This window comes from Mytilus galloprovincialis, chromosome 5, assembly GCF_965363235.1.
Source record: "Mytilus galloprovincialis chromosome 5, xbMytGall1.hap1.1, whole genome shotgun sequence".
NCBI lineage: Eukaryota > Metazoa > Mollusca > Bivalvia > Mytilida > Mytilidae > Mytilus > Mytilus galloprovincialis.
The window spans coordinates 102,025,360-102,047,214 of record NC_134842.1 but is presented as its reverse complement, the minus strand read 5'-3'; the positions used below and the strand labels follow the sequence as shown (position 1 = coordinate 102,047,214).

The 21,855-nt window shown below is 33.4% G+C and overlaps 1 long non-coding RNA gene across 1 annotated transcript; it reads left to right on the top strand.

Annotated features, from left to right (window-relative positions):
• Positions 1 to 2,761: 2,761 nt before the first annotated feature.
• LOC143074912 (uncharacterized) lies at positions 2,762 to 4,100 on the top strand. Its single transcript, XR_012978159.1, has 2 exons — positions 2,762 to 3,088; positions 3,719 to 4,100. It is a non-coding gene; the product is annotated as an uncharacterized LOC143074912 (long non-coding RNA).
• Positions 4,101 to 21,855: the final 17,755 nt, after the last annotated feature.

The following is a 21,855-nucleotide window of genomic DNA, read 5'->3' as shown; positions in this document are numbered from 1 at the left end:
TCCTGGTTTCGGATATTCACACAGTTGAGGAGCAAAATAGTTTAAGAAACGTGATGACAGTACACCTAGCTTGATTCAGATACCTGTTGATATAAAACAGAAGAATTCAACATAATAATAAGACAAGACTATGGTGTGCCGTAACTTTATTTACTAATTTTCAGAGAGAAATACATACTCTCTTGGTTTGATACAATGCTTCGTTTATCTAATTAAATTAAGCTGTATTTTTGTTTTTCTTTCAGTAGCCGTATTCGCATTGTCTTCGGGTAAAACCAGAACCATTATTCAATTCGATGATGTAAAATTTAGCGTAGGAATAAAAAAAACAAATCTGAATTTAAAAGTACTGGAAAATTTGTTTGCGAGAAAGGTTTATACCTGATAGCTGCAACTTTATCATCTAAGCCGGATTCTTATGCCAACTTCTGTATCATGAAAGGTGGAAATGCTGTGTCATGTGCAGAAGTTTGGAAGCACTCTGGCGATGCCTGGCATAGCGGAACATCGGTGATAGCTATACATTTACAAGTGAATGCTCAGATTTACGTGGATACTGGCATGATAGTGGAATATGGTCAATGGACTCATTTTACAATAATAAAAATAAAGTAGTGCTGCAAACAATATTTATAATACATATTTTTCCTTTTTATTAGTTATTTTTGTTTGTTTAAATAATTTGCAATGTTTTTATAAGACTGGAATATTTTAATGTATCCAACTATTAAAGAAGTCCTAGATTTTTCTTATGTCTTTAATGGAAAGATACAAGCAAAAATATCTTATGTATTTACGACCATAGTTTTGATTGCGACTGTGTAAAATATTGAAACCAGATAAGCTTCAGATTCTTTTGATTCAATAAGCAGTTTTGTGAGTAGCGGAAACTTTGTTTTCGAAATGGAAGGTGTATACCTCATTGCTGTTACAGCTTCTGCTAAGGATTCACTTGCCAACTTCTGTGTCAGGCGGGATAACACAAGTCCTGTGGCATGTTCATGAATTGGACAACCCTCTGGCGATGCCTATCATAGCGGAGCATCAGTAATAGCTCAACCTTTACATGTAAATGATACTATTTACGTTGATACTGACTATTCCATAGAAAGCGGTTTTCTCACTTATCTTACAATAAAGAAACTATTATAGATAGTGTTAAAATGTGTAAAGTTGTGGCAAATTTACATAACTCTTATAGTTGATATTGCTTTTTATTTACAGTTAATTTTTTTCCTATTACGGTTTTTCATGTAAAATAGTTCAATATATCCATATTTAATAAATACTTTATTGTACAAAACAAATCATATCAATTGTATCATCTTTGTATATATTTATATTTCATATACTTTTCAAATAAGTAACATCGCAATGCAAATCAAAACTTAAAAAAATACTTTCGTGCTCATCAGCGTAAGCTTACTGTAAAACATCAATTCTGTAGGAAAATGCGGAATTTGTGTACATCAAAGTAGATCTAAAAGACACGTTTGAATAGTAGGCAATTTGACTTGATCTTCAAAAACGCTAAAAACAATTCAACAAATTTTAAACTACTACTATTGGTAAAAATTCATATCTAAAATAAATTGCCCCATAGCAAATTATGTATAGGATACGTATGTGTCTCCTTCACGTGCACATAAGGCAGGAACGCCCTCCCCTTTAATTATTTTTCGTTTATAGATCTGTAACATATAGATTCTACCATTGCATCGAGTGTGATGCGACCTTTATCTACTCGAGATAGATAAATTTTCACATTTAAAACGCTAGGGTAGCCAAGCGTTTTAAATATTTAAAATTTAACTGTCAAGAGTGGATACATATCGTACGACACGAGATTTGGTGGTGAAATCAGTACCTCTAATGATTTTTAGACATGCAGACAATCATAAACATTCTTTGTGAATGATCTGCAATAGATGTGTTCTTTTTACGCATGGTCGCCTTGTTTCATGATGTCACAACTTAGAAATGTCAGAGGAAAGCGAAATAATTTTACGTCATTATCAAATGTTGACTAATATCAATTAACATCAAACGAACCACACGTTGATTAAATAAAAGTAATCAACACGTCAGGAAATGGATCAATTGGAAACGAATAAGAGAAATCTATATTTACATTATTTATCTTTATATTTAACTGTTAAAACAGATGACTTTGAAACCTAGTATCATATAAACAACACAACGTCCTATAATGTGTTATCGGTTAAATATAGGACGTTGTTCTAAATTGTATATCTCTCTTCGCATGTTTTCATTTGGATTATAACAATGAAATCAAAAGGGTTAATGTTTCTTGCTCTTCTCGTATTTTATCAAAGTGTGCATGGCTTCCTTTTGGATGGACCGACAAACAGCGGGAAACAGACGACAGGAAACATACAGTTCCTTGCGGAGACGGATTTCATCCAGGCGAAAAAATTACTTCAGCAGAATATAGATGACCTACGTCGTGATACGGATAAAACCATTGCGTTCTTGACCTCTCAGTTAAAGAACAAATTCGTACTTTTAGAGACAAAATTGTCTGAGGTTGAAAAACAAAATGCAACAAACAATGACTGCGTATCTATGGAGAAATATCTTGCTCTAGAGCAAAAATTAACCAGCGTTCAGAAAGAAAATGAACAAATTAAACAAGGAAATAAAGCAGTAAAAAATGAACTGTTATCTTTGAAGAACAATTCTTCCACACAAGAAATGAAAATTGAAGAGCTCCAAAAGCTAGGAACTATTAAACCGTTACAGGAAATCAATGCTTTACAGCAAAGTGTTCATCTCAATACAGATACAATACATTTACTTTCTATGAAAGAGCAGGCCCGCAGTCAGGATTTCCTGGCTCTATATAATTTAACTACTGCAAGCGGAAGAAAGCTAACCGAAATGGAAACCAGTACGAATAATCTTATTCTCCAACTGGAAAATAACCAAACGATGACTATGAACAATATGAAGAAAACTTTAGAAAATCAGCTGGCAAGTTTCCAGACCAGTTACAATGCCACCATTAATGGTTTGCTTACCAAAGAAATATCGATGCAGAAGCAAATAACTGAAAATAACGAAAAAGGTATGTTAAGTATATCTTTCACGGTGATGCTAATGATTATGTGCAACACTTAAAGAAAAATATTATAGCAATGACGGTTAAACTCCGGTGACCAACACGTTTCCAATTGGAAAATAGAGATTATGTAATTCAGCAAACTTCAGCGTTACCACCAACGTAATTTGGCTCACCAATTCGAAAATAGAATTTATGTTATCCATCACCATCAGCGTTACAAAGAACACATTAAAATGCCACTATCCCGCCAACGCGATCAAAAACGCATTTCAGCGAAACACCATCACACTTCTACATGACCATCGCGGTTCGGAGTACCATCGCGGTTCAGAGTCCTGCATATATATTTGTAGAATTATATTAGGGTTGGGTATGCTATAGGGTCATCAATAATGTATTTATACAAAATTTTCAGGAGAGTTTAAACTTTGATTTATTTAACAAATTACAAGATGTGCAAATGCTAAATGAAAATACCAGCTCATGAAATGATTCACTAAATACTATTTAAATCATACAACAAAAAGACAAAGCTATTTAACATTCCAAAAAATATCTTCAGCTACCGAATGTAAGCTCTTAACACTTAAATGTTTGTTATCAAATATTAAACTTTATTTCTTTTTTTTTCAGTGGCATTATTTGCGTGGGCTTCAGATAAAAATGGAACCGTTATTCGGTTCAATAACGTTCGATCAAGCATAGGAATAACAAACATATCTGCGTTCAAAAGTAGTGGAAAATTCATTTGCGAAAAAGAAGGTTTATACTTAACGGCTGCTAGTGTTGCATCTAGTGAGTCAAGCACCTTCTGTATCAATAAGGGAAACACACGTGTTTCATGTACAGAAAATGGAATATTTTCTGGAAGTTACTGGCATAGTGGAACATCAGTGGCAATTCTGCATTTGAAGGTGAATGATAACGTTCATGTTGTATCATCTTATGTGGTAGAAGCCTCATATTGGACTCAATTCACTCTAATAAAAATAAAATAGTGCATAACAATCTAAAAGCATATTCACTAAGGATGTCACTATGTTATTGAACACTTACTTGTTTTCAAAAGATTGAAGTGGCACTTCAAAATATTTTCTACTGTTTTTTATCTAACAATTTAGTATCATATTAGTTAACCTTAAATATCTCTTTATGTCTGATTCCTATTTATGAACGCTTTCTATAAAAACAAGAGGCAAGTAGAACTATTAACTTGGACACGTGAACGATTCTTAAAATATATCAGGAATATAAACTGCAGAGAAAAAGAGTTTCACAAGGATTATAGTGACACATAGCAAAAAAAATGAAATACAGCATAATTTTAAAAAAGACCCCAACATCTATTATGAAATGATTTGTCTAATGTTTCCTCGAAAAATATTGCAAAATTTCCGTACTTAAGAGGCCCTGTGAGTCTTGAGGTTCTCTTTATTGAGTTCAAATTTTGAATCAAACAAGACTAAATGGTTTCATGGGAAAGTTTGATCAAATATAAGATTGTAAACGACGCAAAACTCAACATATAATGACTATAAGCTCATAAACATGGTAATCTTGAACTGTAGGTATCTAAAGGTTGACATTTCTATTACTACTGTATGGACATGCATTATTGGCATAATGTTCTTCTTTTTATGTTTTATTACATATGACGATTGTATAAAACGTATATAAAACACACGTACAAAAAACATGGTAGTAAAAACAACCTGAAGTAGCAGCACATTCAATTCAGAATAAAATTCTAATTAAATGTCGCACAACTCTCCTAACAATTTTCTACTTTTATAGGTAATGACACATCATCAATTCCTTTTTAAACTAGGACTTCAGTATTTAAGATAAATTTTTGTTACGGCTGTTAGATTTTTAATTGTCGTTGGAAAACTCAGATGAAAGAATATTTGCATAAGTCCTGACCTACTTCGATATTCGGTAACTTGTAGTTTAAATCACGGTTTTCATGACAGGAAACTGCTTATAAAAACTGCTGAACTAAGGGTTCCTAATGGTAAACTTGAAGAGTCCCATTTTAAAAGGTTTGCTAGGCCATCTCGATTTTGTTGAATGCCGTGGAATTTTTATGTCAGAGAAATCACGGACATATTTGTTACCTTCTCAAAACAACAGCCCGTACTGTAAAAGAGGGACAAAAATTACCAGATGGACAGTCAAACTCATAAATCGAAAATAAACTGACAACGCCATGGCTAAAAATGAAAAAGACAAACAATAGTACACATGAACACAACATAAAAAATAAAGAATAAGCAACACGAATCCCACCAAAAACTAGGGGTGATCTCAGTTGCTCCGGAAGGGTAAGAATATCCTGTTCCACATGTGGCACCCGTCGTGTTGCTTATGTGATAACAAATCCGGTAAATAGTCTGATTCGGTAGGTCACATTCATGAAGGTAGGGGATTATAGTTACGACGTAAGGAACATATCCGATATCATTTGTGAAACGTTTATACCGCAACGGTCAACCAACTCGTGATGGCGTCGGTAAAATTTACGAAGGGATGATTTCAACTTCACCATTTGGAACTCTTGGTTTAATAGTTCCTTGTGAGCAGCAACCCTCTATCATGAAAATCATGATAGGAAATGCAAGTACAGGAATATCGTATCAATTGGGAGATATATACCCCGTATGCAGGTGCAGCTTGAATGTTGCTACTTAGAAATGGAAAGTTTACAATTGTAAAGCTGAAATCATCTCTTTTGTCGTAAAGTTTTGTTTTCAACCGACCCTCATTGTGACTTACCGATGACTAACCGATGTTTACTTGTCATGAACACCACGACGGGTGTCGCTTGTGGGGCAATATCTGCTTAGTTTTTCCTTATATATAGCCCACTATTACTTCTATAAATAAACAAAAATGAAAAGCAAAGTTCTAGTGATCTCATTATTTCTGTGTACATAGCATTTTGTAGATTGTTGCTTGCATTTTACAAAGTGTTATTAACATGGCCTTGTTTGGTTTGCTTTGATATTTTGGTCTCTTCTTCCTCTTTGTTTTTTCCCTTGTACTTATGGAACACGAACAGTTCTGTTATGTGAATGCTTTAACTATGATGTACTGGTTAGTTACACCATGTCAATAAAATCTAAATCGTCTTTGCATAGAAGTGCACGGGACGTTAGTATATTGTTTTCTCTGAATGCTTTCAACATCAACTACAAACTGTGGCAGTCGTAAGTAAACTGAAACATACATTCAAAAAAATACACGCGATGTCGTCCTATGTACATCCCACTACTGCGTAACAGTAATTCAAGGCATAAGAGAAGAAATAACAAATAGGGTTCTGACAGATCCGAAAAGGGCAAACATGTCACAATTCAACTATGTTGATATCAAGGATTTGTACATACAAATCCGTGGTGGTTCATGTATGTTGTCCAGATATGTAGTCAATCTGGTTAATAGTTGTATACATGTAGTATAAAAAAATGACGAAAATGGTAGTTTGCAAGAAAAGTGAAAGCTTCTTCGGCGATTGAACAGATAAGAGGATTGCAATCTGCTTCCCTTTTATCAGATTAATAAACACACAAATTGTATTTTCTTTAAATTTCTAATGTTAGTTTATATGTTTTGGAGTTAGTATGACATCCATTATGACTGAACTAGTACATAGTTGCAACGGTTTAGTGGTAAGCTGAGTCCGCCTCCATGTGTGTAATTTTTTTCGGCTGTGTTGAAGCAGAGACATATAATACAATAATAATATAAAATAATTGTATTATATGTCTCTGGTTGAAGACCAATTGGTGGCCTTCGGCTGGTTTTTTTTACTCCTTGATCGGGTTTTTGTCTCTTTGCGGACACATTCCCCCATTTCCATTCTCAATTTTAAATGATTTTGATGTTGATGAGTCTCGCGTCACAGGAAGATTTTTTATTCTTACTATACAGTAAATATCCTTTAGCTTGAAATAAATATAGTCAAATGGGATTCTCTACTCTGGCATTGAGTTCAATACTCCATGCTCATTTAAGGGTTAAAATTACCATGGGGCCATCTTACAAATTCGAAGATGTTGCCCTATTTGCAGATATGATTAGTAGTCTTAGCTATCATTTTCGTGGTTCAGTTTTTCTTTATATGTATCTATTATAATATATTGGGCAATACGCTATTGACACAGTAAAAGTCTTGTCGATATGGTTAAAGTATATGCAAATGCTGAAATGCTGAAACTAAACTAGAAATTCCTAAAAATGTCAAATTATGCAAAATATCTAAAGTCAATGATCGACTGAAGAATGAACCAGGGACTTTCTATACTAGTATACTAGTATAGAAAGTTCCTGCTTGCACTTTGTACATACCTGCCAACTGTCCCTATTTGCGGGGGATTTCCCCCATGAAGGCTCCCAAGTGGAAATTTGTTAAGAGCAATTTTGTCCACTATTTTAAAGAAAACAATTAATCTAACAATGGCTATGAGCTTGTTAAAGCACGAAGAAACCAAAAAACCACATTAGAAGATATATGAAGGCCCCATGGGCATTTTGAAAAGTTGGCAGGTATGTTTGTAAATGCAGTTGTTACACAAACCGCTCCACTTTTAAGGAGATATGGGATATTTATATAGAGTTTTTTGGTTGAGTTAAGTCTGCCAATTGATATTTTATCGTATGTTTTTCTTTGTTGTGATGTTATGCTATTGTTTCAGAAAAAGGGAGAAGGTTTGGATCCATTAAAACGTTTAATCCCGCTGCAAATGTTTGCACCTGTCCTAAGTCAGGAATCTGATGTACAGTAGTTGTCGTTTGTTTATGTAATATATACGTGTTTCTCGTTTCTCGTTTTGTTTATATAGATTAGACCGTTGGTTTTCTCGTTTGAATGGTTTTACAATAGTAATTTTGGGGCCCTTTATAGCTTGTTGTTCGGTGTGAGCCAAGGCTCCGTGTTGAAGGCCGTACTTTAACCTGTAATGGTTTACTTTTTAAATTGTTATTTGTATGGAGAGTTGTCTCATTGGCACTCACACCACATCTTCCTATATCTATTTGCTTTGTTTACGTATTGGATCTAAAAAATTATCTCTATGTTTCATCTCCAGAGACAGAACTTGGGAATGTTACCAGTATAAATACACATGGTAGAAGCGAAATTGAATTCTGAGGAGGTAGTACAAAGTTTATTTTCAATTAAATGTTGAAAATATGCCACACAACCTAGTATTTTTACCTTTAAATAAAATAGTAGTACTCATCAACTTTCCACATTATTTGTTACAAAACTTCATTGTTAAAGTGGCACAGTTAAAAGGGGAGTCCTATGTGAAGTTGCATCGTCTTTAATGACAGAAATGCAACCTGAAAGTACATAACCAATTAATTTCCAAAGAAATAAGATATGCCAATATACCATATATCACTGGCCTATTTTGGCCCCTTTAAACAGTACTAGTCATAAACTTACATGTAATCATTAACTATGCACAGGTCAACAGATCATGACTGAGGGATCAAATTATTTCCAAGGCAGTTGGATGTGCTAATACAACTGCATACCGCATATCATTGATTTACCATTAATGATTTCTTAACTAACAGAATCTCAAGCTTTAACAAACTGTTGAAACACTGCAGCTAGAAATGGCAAGGGGAAACAGAAACCATTATTAAAGAATGTAAACTTATACAAGGATTGGATCGAATGCCAATTTTCAGTTATCATTACGTATTTGTTTTTACTGTTTTTCCTGTTTACCATTTATCTTCATCTACTACATTGTTCATAAAATATGTATAAAAAATCATTCAAAAGCAAAACCTCATGTGAAAATACAGCAGGCAATTCCTGCAAAATTTTGTTATTGCGAAAAGGTCATTTCTACAACATTCTGAACATTTTTATAGAGTTTCTCTATCTATAAAATTTTCAAGATTTAAGACAATAATTGCATTTTACACTAGTGATTGTTTTTATATGTTGATTGTGTAGCCAAATTTGGTTTAAATTGGTCTAATAGAACGAAAACGAGGCCTGAGCAGCGTGGTCGTGGATTTTCACAGAGAAGAAAATTTGAGAGTTTTTCACACCCTATTTGCCATACATTTAACCTTACAAAACATTTAATACACATGTATTTCAAAATACTATGTAGAATAAAGCGTAATTAAGTAAACTAGAAACTTGGGTTTCTGCCCGTGCAGAACGAGATTAAATTTCCCGCCATTTTAAGGGTAAATAGTAAAATTTACAAAAGCATCATTAAAATTGTGTAAAGTTTAATTAATTACATTCTTAAAAGTTAATAATTTAACAAGCTACACAATTAATTAATTAATTTTTTATTTTTATTTCTCCTTCTCTGCTGAATAGTTCCACCAAGTAGGATTATAAACAAACCAAGTGACCTCATTTTATCTTTTATCTCACTTCTTATTTTTTATCCTTGTATTAATACTCACCCCCCCCCCCCTTTTCGTTAATAGTTATTACACTTGCTAGGCAAGACTATTCCCATGACTGATAGCTACATTAGAAGGAGCTTGAGGCAGATTAAAATCCAAACATCAGGTCTTCAGCAAAAATATATACCGGTTTTGCTATCTGATACCAAAGGCTCGTATATTAAACGTGAAGTTACCAACTTAGATGAGCTAACGATAGAGTTTAACTGTGATATTACTGCAAAATCTGGTAGATATTTAAATCTACGCTTTCAGAATACCTCCAGTATAATCAAATACATAAAAGACAAACTTGAGGATATTATTTTAGCCATAAAAGTGTCCAGAAAGAAAAACACACCAAGAGTCACTTTACTCGAAATCCCTCATTACTCGTTAGTGGAATACAACTCTTCTCAAAAACACCCTGAACCTCGTTCTTTTTATGAAGACGACATCAAACTTTCAAAACAAATTGATTCTATAAATAGTGTAATCCGTCAGCTTTTAATACCTCAGCCTTGGATAACGCCAGATCACCACGATTCTCATTAGACTTAACCCGCCCAACCAAAGGTCACAAGGGACAAAGAGCAAAGGCTCGTAGCCATCACAATTTCAAGCACGTGTACGTGGATGGTGAACACCCCAACCCATTGCTTGCAAAACTCTGGTATCAACGCATTGGCAGACAGATGGTGTTTGACTGTTTCACAAAATCAAAAAAGCATCGCCACAGGCACAGAAAATCCAAAAACTCAAAATTTGAAAACTGAGCTGTAAAAACTGTTTTGCTGCTCATACAGATTTCCCTATTGTCAATTGAATTAACATCATTACAACCAATAAGTTCAGGATGCAGCTTTGATTTTAACTAATATCACACAATCCAACATATTCTGAGGGAGAGAAAAAAAAAGGGGGAATAACTTTTAGTAAAGGTAGTAAAAACAGTTTTGCTGCCTAATTGCTATATAATCCAAGTGAACCTGATACAGTTATAAATAAGGAAAAGAATTAAAATATTGTATACGTCATCCCATCATATATAACAACATAACACCATACCTCTGACACAGCTTCATCACTATAGTTATAATTGCTTCTGCATAATAAAGATAACAAGAGTTTGGTTCAGAAAATTTGGATAGTAAAAACAGTTTTGCTGTCCATTCCTATATATCAGACAAATTAAGCTTCTGCATTACTATCAACATACATTCCGCTAAGAGCATTTAACTAGAGATCATCTTATTTTTGTCATAACCCTATATATAGTCTATATCATAATCATCATATAACCTGATTCTTCAGTTTTATCATCAAGATAGTAAAAACAGTTTTGCTGTCAATAGGGATTACCCTATCTTACATATAGCTTACATACTTTGTGTCATCTGTGCACCAAATTATATATGTTCGTCAAACGTCAAGGATAGTAAATACTGTTTTGCTGCCCAAAATCTACCAAATTTCTTAGAGAAAGGAAAACAACAAAGTAAACAAATATATCAAGTTACATTAGCTTTGGAATAGTAAAGACTGCTTTGCTGTCCAAAATTTATCCAGAGTTATTGAGAAAGAAAAGGCACTCCAGTAAATAAATCTGTCAACTTATATTGGCTTCAGAATAGTAAAGACTGCTTTGCTGTCCAAAAAAAAAAACAAAAAAAAAAACAACAAATAAATTTATCCAGAGTTATTAGAGAAAGGAAAGGAACTTCAGTAAAAATTGTCAAGTTCATTGGCTTCAAAATAGTAAAGACTGATTTGCTGTCAAAAATTTTATCTAGACTTATTGGAATAAGGAAAGGACCCTCAGTAAATAAATTTTGTCAAATTTTAATAGCTTCAGTATAGTAAAGACTGCTTTGCTGTTATCTGATTCTAGAATGTCTTCCCCAAGGAGATCACACAGAGAGAAAATCTCTCCATATAGATATACACCAAGTCTAGCAGTTGCAAAACATAAAGCACGACAAAAAAACAGGGAACGTTTGCAACTATCTAGTCAATTTACTCCAAATATATTAACTCAAGGGAAATCAACAGTGACCAATTACTCACTAAATCCAACCAAAGCAGCCAAAAAGATGATTGATGCTACTGAACAGCTCAATGTACAGGCTGAATTCAAAAGAGGAACCCTTGTTATGAAATTCTCTCCTGCTGCGTTTCTGATGATTCATAAACATACTCTTGCTTTCTATGAAAAATCAAGTAGATTAACAGCTATATCTCATTTCAGAAGGGACAAAAACAATCTCTGAGAAGAATCACTCAATATTAAACCAATCACAAATGATAAGGTTGGTAGGAGACAAGCTTACAGAATCAATTTATACAAAACTGCATTCTCTGTTGAAGCAAATGGTAGAGAGATTAAGGACTTTATTAAGAATGACCTACATGAAATTTTAAGTACATTACCATCCATAGAATTTTTAAACAATATGAACACAGCCATACAAGATTCATGTAAATCTTTCTTGTCTGATCAGGACTCTAACAATTGGATACAATCCGATAAAAAAATTTCCCATTCTGCAATTGTACCTACATCCAGTAGAGATGAAAATGATCCTCTCCTGACCAATTTAAACAGAACTCAAAATTCAATTGAGACAATAGTAGCAACAGATTCTACCCAATCTCACAAAAACTGTGCTAGTTGCTCTGAGAACATAATCGACTTTGACTTTATCATGTGTATCACTTGCGAAGAAAAATTCCATTTTCAATGTCAAAACATAACTTCTGATCAATACAAATCTATGAGTATTGATGAATTGGAACAATTCAAATGCACACAGTGTAATTCGTTATTAGATGACCTATCCATCTCAGAAATAGAAACAGATGCTGGAAACATGATTCAATTTACTGGTTCCTCATGCTCCCCAGATACTTTGGTGAAATCAGTTCAGATAAACAGAAATCTTGAAAAATCTCCAAAATCAGACCCTTATTGTGGAAATTCTAATGACACGCAACAAGACCATACAGGAAAACAAGTTCATACTGCTCAACAACAATCAACTAATATAGGACCTCTTAGAAACAACTCTTCTCCAATTTTGCAGACAGATAATAACTCAATAAAACAACCTAAACAAACTGGACCAAAGAAACAAAAGATACTGAAGCAAGATGATTTAAAATCCAAACTCGCCGTAGCAGAAGCACATATTGCCGCTCTAGAGAATACCATACTAGATAATAATAACTTAATCAGAAACATGAAACTGACTCAGCTCGGTCAAAATGATTACCACCAAAATGGACCTGACCATCATAGTTATAGACAGACCCCATCATCAATCAGTGCTAACTGTTCTAATTGTCACTGTTCACAAGTAGATAACAGAATCAGAGACCTTGAGCGTGAAATGTCAAATTTGAGACTGCAACACCTTGAAAATCAATTCTTCACGCTTAGGCAACAAAGTCAAAACCTAGTCAACCTGCAAGGCACAGCACATATGAACCAACAAGGCCCTGTACATACAATACACTCTCAACATGTTGTACAACCTTCTCCAACTTCAGTGCAAAACCATTGGTTACAACAACCAGTTCATCCTTTATTCCAGCAGACAGTTCCAGCTCCACCACCTTATATGTTTAGACAACCAAGCAGAACTCAAATGGCACCTTCACAAAACATACCAAATAGTCACATGCAAGCCCAGCATCCACAAATGATATATCATAGAGCTGCAGTTGCAACACAATTATCTCCCTTGGATAGTAATAACAGTATTGCTGTCACTCCATCAATTCATCCTCATTCTCAAATTCACCACATGTCCTCTACTCAAGGAAAGGTACAGATAAACACATCTAGTAATAAAATTGTACCAGAGCTTATCACAAAATCTTACGTTTCTAATGACATAAGTAACAGTTCATCAGGAGATAGTAAAAACAGTTTTGTTGTCACTCCATCTACTCATCTTCATTCTCAAATTCACCACATGTCATCTACTCAAGGAAAGGTACAGATAAACACATCTACTAATAAAAATGTACCAGAGCATATCACAAATTCTTATTCTTATGTTCCTAATGTCTTAAGTAACAGTTCTACAGGAGATAGTAAAAACAGTTTTGCTGTCAGAAAAGGAAATGAAATGAAAGCAAACCTGAATGTTCCTTCACAAAGTGGTCATCCTAGAGATTCACCAAAACCATATGTTTACCCTGAAAAGCCTGCTGCCAATACCATATCAAATTCCTCAAACTCAAATAGTAAAAACTGTTTTGCTGTTGAACAAAGGAGTGAGACAATGATATCAGAAAATTGTTCTGACACAGTAGGATTGCCACCAAACAAGAATGTTCAACACATATACAATCCTTTTTTAGACAAAGGTCAAACATTCCTCCTGGACCCAGATATAGCAGCCCCTGTGACAAGAATGATATAACCTTGGGAAAATCAAGTCCGCTCCGAATTGTCTCTTTCAACATCAAAGGCTTTAATTCCAAAAAAAACTACTTTGATGAACTTCTTGATAAACATGATATTGTACTGATACAAGAACATTGGCTTTTTAATTATGAAAAAGAATTATTGAAACAACATCATTCAGATTTTATAACCTTCTCGAGACAAATTGATGATAATGAACCCTTATCTCCAATTAGTAGACCAAGAGGCCATGGAGGTATTGCAATTTTGTATAGAAAGTCCATGTCAACTATGTTTTCTCAACTTCCTGATGGAGATAACAGAATACAGGCTATCGAAATTTCAACCACAAAAGACCCAATATGTCTTATAAATGTATATATCCCCTCAAGAGGTACCGACAAAGGGCATGATGCTTATAGAGCAGCTTTGGACATCTTAAAAGAATTACTACTGAAATATCAAAGAACTCATTCAATTATTATCGCCGGCGATTTTAATGCTTCATTCCATAGACAATACAAGGACACCCAAGATGAACTATTTAAAAACTTTTGTAAGGAAAATCAAATAGAGCTACCATCTAACTACCCTATAGACCATACATACCATCAAGGTGATTCAAAATCACAGATAGACTACATTCTAACAAAATCTAGAGAGAATGATGACGAGTCAACTGAATATATGCAGGTGAAAATCTTAAGAGAAGGCAATAACACATCAGACCATTATCCCGTCTCCGCTGAATTTTCTGTTAGATTACAGACCGCTCAAAAACAACTGAATGGAGATATTGTGACTAAGATTAATTGGGAAAAGGTTGACAAAACAAGTTATGAACAAAATTTGAAGGAGGAACTAAAAGATAGAAAGTATCTGAACATGAGAACACCTTACGGTATTGAACAAGCTACAAACCAGCTAATTTCTGGTCTTACTAACGCTTTAAATTTGAACTATCCACGTAGGAAATCCAGATTTAGTAGAAAAAAGAAGATTAGCTGGTCTCCACAACTTGCTAAAGCTGTGGGTCTGTCAAAAAAGGCATTTTATCTGTGGAAAAAGGTTGGTTCACCTCCTTCGAAAAATAATATTTACAACTTGAAGAGACTAGAGACGAAACGTTCGGTCAGATCAATACAAAGGCAACAAACCGCTGACAAAAGAATTAAACTAAATGAAGAAATTATGATGGCTTCAGATAGGGACAAGGATCTGTTTTTTCGACTTATTAAAACTCAACGGTCTTCCTCTTCTCAGTTCACACACACCCTTAGAACTGAAGAAAAAGAAGCATCAACTCCAAATGAGATAAATAATGTCTTCAAAGATCACTTTGAAAAATTAGCCAAAACCAATTCAAATCCTTACTTCAACATTGGTCATGATAATCTTGTCAAGCTAGACATGGAAACCATTGTCAACATCTGTGAAAACCAAGAAATAACAATTCAACCTGTTACCTCAACAGAAATCACCAAGCGTATTTCGATATTAAAAAGAAAAAAGGCTGGGGATGTAGAAGGTTTAACTGCAGAACATCTAATTTATGGTGGAACAAAGTTGACTGAATTCCTGGCTACCTTAATTAACAATATATTCTATACAAAGCATGTTCCTGAAGTCATCAAAAAAGGTCTGCTGACCCCTGTCCACAAAAAAGACAAAGACCCTACTATTCCATCCAACTATAGAGGCATCACAGTCATTTCCATCATTTGTAAGATTTTGGAGCTTTGTATTAGAGCTAGAATCGAGGGTACACTAAATAAACATCAAAACAAGCTTCAGAAAGGATCCACTAAAGGTGCATCCTCTATTAATACTGCTCTTCTCATTTCTGAAGCAATTAACGAAGCCAAAGATAACTCTGGATGCAGAAAAAGCATTTGACGTGGTAGACCATATACACCTATTTTGGAAATTATATCATCAAGGAACTAATGGAGCTTCATGGTTACTAATTAAGGAACTATATAACAAAACAACTACACAAGTAATATCTCAAGGATACATTTCGGAAACATTTGTAAATGAGCAGGGAGTCAAACAAGGTGGAATTCTCTCTGCCAATTTTTACAAGGCCTATAATAAGAATATCCTTGATACTCTTGAATCCACAAACATAGGAATTAAAATTGGAACCAATTATGTGGGTTGCCCAACGTGCGCAGATGACATAATGCTATGTGCTGGCTCAGAACATGATGCCTCAACCCAACTCCGCATCATTGAAAACTGTAACAAAAACGATCGGGTAAAGATAAACAGCAAAAAAACTGAAATTCTAATGATTAACAAGAAGAATAAAGATATAAATCTTCAACAATTTTTAAATGAAAAAATAGACGAAAAGCAAAACATTTAAAACATTTAGGAATTGAAAGACAAGAGAAAAATAATCCAAATGTAGAGAATATAATTTCTGTTGCAAGAGCTACAATGTATTCCCTATTAGGTGCTGGATTACATGGAATAAATGGTATAAACCCACTATTATCGTATAAACTATGGCGGACTTACGTTATACCAAGAATGCTCTATGGAATTGAAATTCTCAACATTACTAAAACTGATATCCAAAAATTAGAAGCTTTTCAGAAAAAAACATTTACACAAATTCTATCCTTACCACAAAGAACTGCAGATGCTGCTATCTATATCTTACTCGGAGCCGAATCTATTGAGAAACTCGTACATAAAGCTGTCATTTCCCAATTCTATGAATATCAAAAGATCCCGACTCAATTGAGTGTAAAATTGGAATTAGACAGCTAGCTACAAAAGATGATAAATCAAATAGTTGGTACATAAATGTGGACAAAACTCTCAAATCTTACGATCTTCCATCCGCACATGAGATTATACTAAATCCAGAGGAAAATTGGAAACGATTGACTCATGATGTTATAGACAAAACCTGGAAAAACAGATGGACCGAATCTGCTAGAAGCAAATCAACACTCAAATATATGAAAGTAAACAACTGGAGCTTTAAAAAACCAAACTTCTGTTGGAGCAGTGTCAGAGATAATAAAAGAGATGTTAGCAAAGGGATAATAAAATCCAGGATACTTACAGGAACTTACAAAACCCAAAGTATTACCAACCGATTTGACGGAACAAAATGTGCAGACTGCAAATTGTGCATGGTAGGACCTGAGGATTATAAACATTTCCTAATCAACTGTGAAAGTCTGAATTGTGTGAGAAAAATTCATCAAAATAGACTAAAATCCCTACTAGAGGATAATCATATACACTATTGCAGTATAATTAATTCTGATGAGGATCTTCTAGAATTATTGGTTGACTGTTCTAGGAACGACCTTATAACTGTGTCTCAGCAGAGAGACTTAGAACGAATCTGCAAAGACTAGATCTATGCATTGCATGCTAAAAGAACCCAACTTTTGGAAAACAAATGAACAATCAGTTGAGTTCTGAGCTTAAACTGCAAGTGGCTGTCAGTCGTGGGAATGTAATATATAACAAGTATTATACTACTTTGTCTATATACTTAATTAATACTAGGTGATGTAGCTAAGTACTTCATAGTTAAACCATAACTAGAGCATATGAATATTAATTACCCCTGTAAATAATCTTATAGACCCAAATTCTATTGACAAACTCTACTGTTTTACTTAAAACTAATTTTTACAAGTTTCTTTTTTATTCGTATCCCTTACCATTTTAGATTTTAATTACATATATTTAAACTAATTATGAAACCATACTAGTCCATACATTTAACCAATTACTAGTACAGATTAGTAGTTCCTTTCACTTTCCTTTGCTAAGAGAAATTTAAACAACTGATAAGATATTACTTTTATCCATTTTATAATTTTAAATGTATAGTGTACATACAAGTTCCTGTTTTTAACTAATTTTTAGTTTTATCCTATTCTAATTCTGCTACTATTATTTTAAATTTTAACCAGTAGATAGAATTTTAAATAACGCAATTTTAAAAATAAACAAAATTTTTAAATGCGGTGACCCTGCAGATAGGGTGGACTTCCAGAAGAAGAAGCTAAGAGAAGAATTTCGTAAAAGTTGAAGGACAACGATGGACACCAAAGGATGAGGAAAGAACGTTGAACTCTCATGCATATGTTTAATACTGCCACATATCTTAAGGCAGGAGCCTGATATTCAGTGGTTATCATATTTTGTTTTGTTCATAGTTTTATAAATAAATCAAGTAGTTTGTTTTGAATGTTTTGAATTGTTTTACATTTTGTCATGTCTTTGTCTTTGCTTGCTATGCAGTATGGGTTATGATCATTGTTGAATGGCCATAAAGCAATCTATAGTTACAAACATCTATGTCATTTTGTCTCTGATGGAAGCTTGTCTCATTAAACTGATGTACACGTTTAATGTGAATACATTAATCAAAGAGCTGAAGAGCTCTGAGGGAAAAGACGGCCATTGTTTCAATATTTAGGGGGGTATCGTTTGATAGTCTACATACAAAGAATGAGCAAAAGAACAGCTAGAACATATAGAAAGGCTGACTATAATGAAACTAATTGTTGTTTATTGTTATTTCATTTCCTTAGTCAAGAATTCATCATAGAGACAGTTTGGACCAATGAGATCTACACCTTCTAAATCAAAAGATTTGATTAAAGTTGGGAGTTAATTATCTAAAATTCAATTGAATTTAACAACTACTACAATATTTTTAGAATTTTAATTATGTACAACTGAACGGCAGGCTAAGACCATTCTCAATTTTTTGTGACAGTATTCTCAAGAAAGTGAGGACTGAAAAATCTATTCAGTTTTAATTTTCTATTGATAAAGTTCCCAGTTACAACTCTCATCACAGGGATACATGTACTTAAAAAATCAAATATGATTGATATAAGCTGTGTAAAGTTTGTTTCCAGATCCCACATTTTGATATATCTGTAAAATTCATGAATAAATAGCTTTAAACTACAACCAGATGCTCCGCAGGGCGTAGCTTTATACGACCGCAGAGGTTGAACCCTGAACGGTTGGGGCAAGTATGGACACAACATTCAAGCTGGATTCAGCTCTAAATTTGGATTGTGATTAAATAGTTGACACAGCATAGGTTTCTGACACAGAATGAATGTGTTCTAATGAACTTAAAAATTTTTGTTTTCTCTTAGAGCAATTCACTATGCTGTTGAATATTAATCCTCTCAAAAAAATGTTTGAAGAAATTTTCTTTTTTATTTATGAAATTTCAAATGAGAAAAATTGAACCCAATTTTTTTAATCACATCCCCCTTTCCCTTATTCCAAAACTAATCTCAATTAAAATTTCTAATGGGGTTTGCAACAATAACTACTCATTTAAATACATCATAAAATATTAAGATGTAAAAAAACTGCTTGTTATCACTGAATGGTAAAGATTATTTTAATTTATCAGTTGGTAGTAAAAAGTGAATATACATTGTATATTGTATATAACAAAGATTTAAGTTGATTCTGGACAAAGAAAGATAACTCCAATTAAAAAAAATCTTGCTATTGCACAATATTTTGCAATTAGATATTTCTTGCTTACTATTCTGGACAAAGAAAGATAACTCTAATTAAAAAAAAATTTGCTATTTCACAATATTGTGCAATTAGATATTTCTTGCCATTGCGCAATACTGTGCAATTGAAAAGACTTGCTATTGCACTATACTTAATATAATAATTTTAGATCCTGATTTGGACCAACTTGAAAACTGGGCCCATAATAAAAAATCTAAGTACATTTTTGGATTCAGCATATCAAAGAACCCCAAGATTTCAATTTTTGTTAAAATCAGACTAAGTTTAATTTTGGACCCTTTGGACTTTAGTGTAGACCAATTTGAAAACAGGACCAAAAATGAAGAATCTACATACACAGTTAGATTTGGTATATCAAAGAACCCCATTTATTAAATTTTTGATGAAATCAAACAAAGTTTAATTTTGGACCCCGATTTGGACCAACTTGAAAACTGGGCCAATAATCAAGAATCTAAGTACATTTTTAGATTCAGCATATCAAAGAACCTAACTGATTCATTTTTTGTCAAAATCAAACTAATTTTAATTTTGGACCCTTTGGACCTTAATGTAGACCAATTTGAAAACGGGACCAAAAGTTAAGAATCTACATACACAGTCATGACAGTTAGATTCGGCATATCAAAGAACCCCAATTATTCAATTTTGATGAAATCAAACAAAGTTTAATTTTGAACCCTTTGGGCCCCTTATTCTGTTGGGACCAAAACTCCCAAAATCAATACCAACCTTCCTTTTATGGTCATAAACCTTGTGTTTAAATTTCATAGATTTCTATTTACTTATACTAACGTTATGGTGTGAAAAACCAAGAAAAATGCTTATTTGGGTCCCTTTTTGGCCCCTAATTCCTAAACTGTTGGGACCTAAACTCCCAAAATCAATACCAACCTTCCTTTTGTAGTCATTAACATTGTGTTTAAATTTCATTGATTTCTATTTACTTAAACTAAAGTTATTGTGAGAAAACCAAGAATAATGCTTATTTGGGCCCTTTTTTGGCCCCTAATTCCTAAACTGTTGAAACCAAAACTCCCAAAATCAATCCCAACCGTTCTTTTGTGGTCATAAACCTTGTGTCAAAATTTCATAGATTTCTATTAACTTAAACTAAAGTTACAGTGCGAAAACCAAGAAAATGCTTATTTGGGCCCTTTTTGGCCCCTTATTCCTAAAATGTTCGGACCAAAGCTCCCAAAATCAATACCAACCTTCCTTTTGTGGTCATAAACCTTGTGTTAAAATTTCATAGATTTCCATTCACTTTTACTAAAGTTAGAGTGCGAAAACTAAAAGTATTCGGACGACGCCAACGTGATAGCAATATACGACGAAAAATTTTTCAAATTTTGCGGTCGTATAAAAAGCAATATTTAAAAAAAAAATGAAAAAAAAATGACCACTACAATAATTATGATGGTACGCAAAATTATTTTTTAATTGATGACTACTTATCATATATATATACTTAATGTGACATTTTTAGTGTTCATATACATTAACTTTCATTTTAGTGGGTAATTACTCATCAATTGGAGAAAGATTCTAAAAACATAACTTTACAGAAAGAATGAAAACTGCAGTTGCTCTCCCCAATCTCAATAGGTATAAACTACAAAAAGCAACATTTTTTTTAATTTTTTTTTTAACAATTTCAATAATTATGTTGGTACACATTTTTTTTATATAGAAGACAACTTATCATATACTAAAAGAGGGACGAAAGATACCAAAGGGACAGTCAAACTCATAAGTCTAAAACAAACTGACAACGCCATGGCTAAAAATGAAAAAGAAATGCCACATTTTAAATGTTCAGAAACATTTACTTTGATTTTAGTGTAAAATTACTCATCAATTGAGGTGCTCCTAAATTGGAGGAAGATTCTAAAAACAGAACTTTACAGAAACAATGAAAACTGCTGTTTCTCTCCCCAATCTCATGTATCCCCATTGACATTGTTTAACGCGAAAGTTGACCTACATATTATCTGAATATAGCCTCAAATTCAAGCATTTCATGTTGGTGTGTGAATCATCTACACTACAGCAAACATCATTAGGTTTATATTTTACAAATACGGATTTTAAATTAGTATACAAATACTGTGAATGATTTTTATAATGAATAAAGGATATCCCTGTGTAGTGTGGCATTCAAACAATGACGTCACTAGGCTAGATATATTTAGAATATTTCGTAATACTGATTTTTCCGGACTGTAAAAGAAACGTATATAGTGTAAGGGAAAGCTCAATATACGATAATTTCATGAGAAACAGAAGGGAAATGTGTAAAAAATGTATTTAAAGTCAATCTGTTCTCCTTGTCATCAATTTCAGTATGACATTTTGAGGGGGTTTCCAA